The sequence below is a fragment of the Erinaceus europaeus genome, unplaced genomic scaffold (genome assembly GCF_950295315.1).
Source record: "Erinaceus europaeus unplaced genomic scaffold, mEriEur2.1 scaffold_806, whole genome shotgun sequence".
NCBI lineage: Eukaryota > Metazoa > Chordata > Mammalia > Eulipotyphla > Erinaceidae > Erinaceus > Erinaceus europaeus.
In genome coordinates, this window is record NW_026647965.1 from 44621 (window position 1) to 52761 (window position 8141).

The window sequence follows — 8141 nt, forward strand, 5'->3', positions numbered from 1 at the left end:
CTCTCTCAAAAATAAAATAAACAAAAAGAAACCACAACCCAACAACATGCTGTCTACAGGAAACCCACCTAACTCAATAAGACAAACACAGACTCAAAGTGAAAGGATGGAAAACTATCATACAGGCTAATGGCCCACAGAAAAGGGCAGGAACAGCTAGTCTCATATCTGACATGATAGACTTTAAAATAAATAATATTTTAACATCTAGGGATGGAAACTACTTAATGCTCAGTGGATCAAGAGGACTTAACAATTATTAACATCTATGCACCCAATGAGAAGCCATCTAAATACATCAAACATCTACTGAAAGAGCTATAGCAATATACTAACAGCAATGCAGTCATAGTAGGGGACTTCAACACCCTACTCTCTCAACTCGACACATCTTCTAGGCAGAAAATCAATAAAGACACGAGGGAGCTAGATGAGGAGATAGATAAAGTAGAACTATTGGACATTTTCAGAGTCATTCATCCCAAGAAACTGGAATACACATTCTACTCAAGTTCACAGGGGTCATTCTCAAGGATAGACCATATGTTAGGCCACAAAGACAGCATCAGCAAATTCAAGAGCATTGAAATCATCCCAAGCATCTTCTCAGAGCACAGTGGAGTTAAACTAACACTTAACAATCAACAAAAGATTAGTAATAGTCCCAAAATGTGGGAGATCAACAGTACACTCCTTAACCACTACTGGGTCAAAGAGGACATAAAGGAAGAAATCAAAATGTTTTTAGAGTTCAATGAAAATGAAGACACAAGCCATCAAAATATTTGAGACACAGCTAAGGCCGTACTGAGAGGGAGGTTCATAGCCATACAAGCACACATTAGGAAACAAAAGAAAGCACTAATAAACAGCCTGATTGTACATCTTAAAGACCTAGAAGAAGAACAACAAAGGAACCCTAAAGCAACCAGAAGGACAGAAATCACTAAAGTTAGGGCAGAAACTCGTTATTCAGTCAAGTCATCTGATGATGGGCATCTAGGTGGCTTCCACTCTTTTTCGTTTTCTTTGTTTTTTTTAATATTTTATTTATTTATTTATTTATTCCCTTTTGTTGCCCTTTTGTTTTTTATTGTTGTTATTATTGTTATCACTATCATTGTATAGAATAGAGAGAAATGGAGAGAGAAGGGGAAGACAGAGAAGGGAAGAGAAATCTAGACACCCGCAGATCTGCTTCACCACCTGTGGAGCAATTACCCTGCAGGTGGGGGAGCCAGGGACTCGAACTGGGATCCTTACTCTGGTTCTTGCACTTCACACCACGTGCGCTTAAACCACTGTGTTGCTGCCCAACTCCCTTAGTGTTCTTTTTTAATGATCATTTTATTATAGTTCTCTGGACAGGGACAGAGATGTGAGAGTGAATGAGGAGATGGAAAGAGAGAAGGAGAGACACCTGCAGCACTGCTTCCCTGCTCATAAAGCTCTTCCTCTTCAGGCAGGATAGGTGGTAGTCCATCAGCTTAAACCCAGCAGCTTATAGCTAGTGCTCTCAACCGGGTGCCCCACCCTTCCTTTCCACCACTTCTTGTCTTAATCAGCTCTGGTAAGATGCACTCCATCTGATCACAGACAAGAAACATACAGATTAACATCAGTGAGAGACTCACTGGTTTGAAACATCAAGGTGTTGAGCACCAGACAGATGTGTTTGTGTCTGTGTCTGCTTGAGTGGGAGAGAGGTGGGGAGAAGCCTGTTCTCACTGTCCTGCTGCATCTTCTGAGTGCTTGACCAGGCTGAGGGGTTCCTCAGATTTCTCTTTCTTTCTTACCTTCCTTTAGTATCTTATAAACTATTTGAAAGAAAATACGACATTATTACTAATGACGTGATGCTTGAACAATGCTTTTCCTCATTCAGTCCAGGAAAAACAAGACAGATGTTTGTGTTGTGCCATAAAGAATGATTAAAAGATTAAGGAGGCAATGGATCACATATCCTATATTTCCCTCATGCTGCTGGCACACGGGTAAAGCACAGTCAGGTGCCCATGATTTCATTCAGTTCCCTGGGCTGTCAGACTCATAGGAACTTCACCTCTAAAAGGTTCAGGCAGATTTGCTTTAGCTACGGTTTTGGGATTCAGTCGCATGAAAGCACTCATCCCCTACACACGGCAGCAAAATGAACAAAAATCACCCAATTTTCTTCAAGTACTTAGAAACGAGATTCTTCTAATAGATTCATTCACATATTTTCATTGTGAATTATCATCTTATAACAAGTACATAATGTTGAATAAGAATCAGAAGTTGAATGTATATGTAGATTGATATTAACTGTTAGCTGGAGGCATTCAGCAATTTTTATTTTATTTACTTTTTATTGGACAGAGACAGAGAGAAATTGAGAGAAGAGGAGGAGATAAGAGGAGAGAGACAGAGAGACACCTGCAGTTCTACTTCACCACTTGTGAAGCTTTCCCCCTGTAGGTGGGGACCAGGGCCTTGAACCCTGGTCCTTGCACACTATAGTGTGTGTGCTTCACCAGGGGCACCACCACCTGGCCCCCCAGCAATATTCTGTAAAATGATTCTTCCCATGGTTTATGTTTTAAAAGAATTTAGAAATTGTCTCATACTTTAGAGATGTATTTGGATCTATTTCAGCACCAGAATCAGCCAGAGCTGATCAGGGAGTAAGCAGCTGAGAAAAAAAATCAAAGGACCCTGTAACCTCCAAGGTCATGCCACCTGGTGTCTTCTTGGCCCTTGACTTGGGCCAGTGCTGGTTCTCTCCTGCCCTGTCACCTTCTCTCACTCTACTTCTGTCTGTCTCTATCATAATGAAAAAAATAATAATGAAAGGGAAACTGGCCATTGGATGCAATAAACTCATCACACAGGCACCGACCCATAGAGAGAACCCCTGTGGTAAAAATAAATAAAAAAATGTTTTTAAAATTTTATAAAATCAAACTTCAAATGACAATTAAATATTTTCTATAGATGTGCTGTCAATACAGTGGGATAGTAGGGTTAACTCTATGTAGGAAATTATTTCTTCCACCAACTAGGTTGTTGAGCCTATGGATCAAAGACCTTGAGGCTGTTTCATTTTCTTCTTTTCTTTTCTTTTCTTTTCTTCTTCTTCTTTTTTTTTTTTTTTTTTTTTTTGCTCCTGTTCTTTTTGGTATCACTGGGGCTTCACTGTCTATGCCAATTTCTTCCACCCACACAAGGACAGAGAGAGGGGAAAGCTCTCAGCACTGCCATCTTCTACAGTGTGGTGAGGCCCAGGCCTGAGCCCAGTTGGTGCACAAAGCAAAGTGGGCAGCTCTCTGTCTCGGCCATCTTGTTGGTCCTGAAGGGTCTTTACTACCTCTATTCTAGCTTTTACCTCATTTTACAACATTTCAACATACAATCCATTCAGTATAAGACAGTTTTCAGATCTTTAAATATCTTTTATTTATTAATGAGAAAGATAGGAGGAGAGAGAGAGAAAGAACCACACATCACTCTGGTACATGTACTGCCAGGGACTGATCTCAGGACCTCATGCCTGAGAGTCCAATGCTTTATCCACTGCACCATCTCCTGGACCACTAGATTTTTTTTAAATGTATCATTCACTTAACTTTCACCACTACGAAAATCTTGTTACTTTATATCCACTTATTTAAAAATTATAGATGAGCATGTTTCCTGGTGCAGAACAGTATATGACAAGACCAGGACAAATGAAACAAAGTCTTTACATTTTTGGAATAAGATATTATTACTATTTATTATTATTATTACTATTATTATTATCTTTATTTACTGGATAGAGACAGCCAGAAATTGAGAGGGTTAGGGTTAACAGAGAGGGAGAGAGATGGAGAGACACCTGCAGCCCTGCTTCACTTGCAAAACTTTCTTCCTGCAGGTGAGGACTGGAGGCTCAAACCCTGGTCCATCAGAGCCATCACAGCCACCCATCCTGTAGCCCAGCCCCTCCCTGGACCATGTCCCCCATGACAGCAGGGCTGCGCTGCAGGTCTGTGGACTGAATGAAAAAGAGGATGCTGACGAACTCTGTTAATAATCAAGACAACTGAAGCCAAGGCAGGTGGAGGACTAAAGGAGCCTTTTATTCAAGCTTGGGCCAGGGGCTCAGATCTTTCTGATAAGTTTGGCACAGGTCCGGGCACAGGCTGGAGAGCAAAACGTGTCTACCTGGGATGTCAGGTGGTAGTACAGTGGGTTAAGCGCAGGTGGCACGAAGCTTAAGTGCCAGTGTAAGGATTCCAGTTCCAGTCCCCGGCTCCCCACCTGGAGGGGAGTCGCTTCACAAGTGATGAAGCAGGTCTGCAGGTGTCTCTCTTTCTCTCCTTTTGTTTTACCTTCCTCTTTCCATTTCTTTCTATACTATCCAACAACGACAACATCAATAACTACAACAATAAAACAACAAGGGCAACGAAAGGGAATAAGTAAATTTTTTTTTTTAAGGATCATCCCAGAAGAAGAGGCTGCAGGTTAAGGGGTGGGACTTGGACCCATTGCTCAGGGTCTGGTTGCTTTGGTTACTGTTATCTTTCCTTCAGAGGTGTGCCTGGGAAAACTTAGCCTCCACATAAGAGACCCAAGTGGGGGGACCCCTCTAGGAGGCAAGAGCTATCAGTGTTACTGAAGTGCTTTCTCAGTAAAGGTTCAGCTCGGCCTTCACCGTCTCCACCTGTCGTCCCTTGCTCACCCCATGAAGGCCAGCCTGCACTACACATCTGCACTGCCTCAGACCTTCCATACTTCTCAACCCTTTATTACAGTTTCAGTTTTTTAGTTTTTTTTTTCTTTTGCCTCGAAGGTTATCACTGGGGCTCGAATCCACTGTTGTTATCACTGTCGTTGAATAGGACAGAGAGAAATGGAGAGAGGAGGGGAAGACAGAGAGGGGAAGAGAAAGATAGACACCTTCAGATATGCTTCACTGCTGTGAAATGACTCCCCTGCAAGTGGGGAGCCCGGGGCTCAAACTGGGATCCTTACGCGGGTCCTTGCACTTTGCACCACCTGTGCTTAACCCGCTGTGCGACTGCCTGACTCCCTGTGTCTCTTCCTCTTGATCTGCTCCCTCCCTTCTTGATTTCTTTCTGTCTCTGTCCAATAAATAAAGATAATAAATTTGTTTAATAATCTTTTTTTGCCTCGAGGGTATTGCTGGGCTTGGGTGCCTGCCCTACAAATCCACTGTTCTGAGATGCTATTTTTTCCCTTTTGTTGTTGGGAAATTGTGAGGATGTGGTAGAGCTTGCCAGGGCTTGACTTGAGGGGACATATACTTAATCATTGTTTTGCCTGAAAGATCCCCACCCATTCCACTCCTTTGGTCTATCTTCTTTCTGCCCTCAAGACCCTCCATGCCCCGAGGGTATTATCATTAATCCTACCAATTAAAACCCTTGCAACAGTTGCTAAGGAAGTTCCTAGCTTTCCAGCCCCCTTTTTCCTTTCTCTGCCTCTTTCATAGCCATTTCCATTCCCGACTTGTCATTTAAGGGTCTACCTTTTAAAAGCCTTGGCTTTCTGATCAATAAAGATTTTGCATTGTCTCACCACCACGTGTCTGTTTTGAGTCATCTCCCTCGAATTGCTGAGTGAGTTGCAGCCCAGGCTGGCTCTGTTTGAGTTTTCTCTCCTCCTCTCTGTCTCCCGACCTCTCTCGATTTCTCTCTGTGTTATCCAACAACACTGACAACAATAACTACAATAATAAAACAATGGCAACAAAAGAGAATAAAATAAATATTTTTTAAAAGAAAAAGAAATAACTTATGTGGGGCAAGGTAGTGGTGCACCTAGTTGAGTGTATTGGTTACACCGAGCAAGGACCTGGGTTTGAGCCTCCAGTCCCCACCAGTGGGGGGAAGGCTTTGGTGAAGGAAGTGGTGAAGCAGTGTTGCAGGTGTCTGTCTGTCTGTATGTCTCTCTCCCTCTCCCTCTACCTCTCTATCACCTCCTTCCCTCCTGATTTCTGGCTGTCTCTATCCAATAAATAAATAAATAAAGATAATGAAAAAGAAATTAAAAAGAAATAATTTATGTGATACGTAATAGTGCTGATATGACTTTGAAATTAGGAGTGAAGTAGTATAAAGGTAATTGTTGTATAGCTTGCTACAACAATGACCTCTTTTTTTTTTTTTAGTAGGAAGCCCGGGGCTCAAACCAGGAACCTTATGCCAGTCTTGAGCTTTGTGCCACGTGGACTTAACCCACTATGCTACCGCCAACTCCCTACATAAGAATTATTTTTAAAAATTTTTAAATATTTACTTATTCCCTTTTGTTGTTCTTGTTGTATTATTGTTGTTGTTATTGATGTCTTTGTTGTCAGATAGGACAGAGAGAAATGGAGAGAGGAGGGGAAGACAGAGAGAGGGAGAGAAAGATAGACACCTGCAGACCTGCTTCACCACTCGTGAAGCGATTCCCTACAGGTGGGGAGCTGGGGACTCAAACTGGGATACTTCCACTGGTCCTTTTGCTTTGTCCCACATGCGCTTAACCCGCTGTGCTACCGCCCAACTCCCAACAGTGACCTCTTAAAGAACTATTGTTAAATTATTACTCACATTGTTACTATTTATTAACTAGAATATTTGATTGGTCAGAATCTCATTCACTCATGTTGATCAAATAGAATGAATAAAGTATTCAAAATGACTGCTATATTCCAAGTAATTAATCTTGATATAGTATATTATTCCTTATCCTTAATATCTGTAATGATAAGTAATATTATTTTATCCTTTATATCATGTCTGGTTACTAAGTAAGAAAACAATAACAAAACCTATTTGGAGAATGGGACATCTTGGTTCCAAGGCATATTTATAGGAATTCTACATCACAGTTTTATATCAAGGAATGACAAGATATTTGTTCTTGCGGATCTCAATTCAGTGGACAACAGCCAGTAGTCAAGATATAATTTGAGAGTTTCTCCACTCTCATATTGATTTTGAGAACTCTGCCAAGGTCATCTCTCTGTTAGGGCAATATCATGTGAATGGAAAGAATCATAGGCTCTCCTCCTTCTCAGGACCACATCACTGTGCAGAGGATGAGGTTTAAACCCAGTTTCCTGTCCTTGCTAACCCAAAGAACCATCAAGTGGCTATCTCAGTTCTACTGGCAGGTGCTGATTGTCTTCCTAGTGCTTTCTGACAGATGAGAGAAAGCTGTGAAGGTTGTGCTCCATCACTCCCCTCAGCCAATCTTTGACACAGCTGGGTCTCATTCCCTGCAAGTCAACGTTGTAATTACTACATTCTCTCTCTCTCTCTCTCTCTCTCTCTCTCTCTCTCTTTCTCTCTCTCCTCTCTCATAAGCTTTGTAACTTGTGCACACACACAGGTGCCCTAGGAGCATATTTCCACTTGAGCTCAGGAGTATTTTCATTTTTTCTGGGAAAGTATCACTTCAACTTGACTCTAGAAAGTGTTTGAGTGTAAAACACTGTATGTGTGGATGCCTGCTGTGGATTTGCCTCAAAATATGCAAGGATTATTGTGAAATTACTTTTCAATGTTCACTGTACAAGTTATACATGTGCTTAAAACTTATAGTGAGGAGCTGTGCAGTAGTGCAGCACATGGCACAAAGCACAAGGACCAGTGTAAGGATCCAGATTCAAGCCCCCAGCTCCCCACCTGCAGAGCGGTCACCTCGCAAGTAGAGAAGCAGGTCTGCAGGTGTCTATCTTTCTCATAACCCCTCTGACTTCCACTCCTCTCTCAATTTCTCTCAGTCCTATCCAACAACAACAACAGCTAGGACAATAATAACAACTACAACAAGCACAACAACAAGGGCAACACAATGGGAAAAATGGCCTCCAGTAGTGCAGGCACCGAGCTCCAGCAATAACCCTGGAGGCAAATATATATATATATTTATATAGTGTGTGTGTGTGTGTGTGTGTGTGTGTGTGTGTGTAAGTTGCTCTACTCTCCTGGGGATTTGAACCTCTTGCCTCTAGCTTGTCAGGAAACACCTCTCCCACCAGGCCACTCTGCTAGCACTGCAGGCAGCTGCTAACTCTCTATCAATTGCTCTCTAACAGATGAGAGAGAGAGCTGGGAAGCAGTGCCACCCTTAATCAAATACTGACTGAGAGGCTAGTCTAT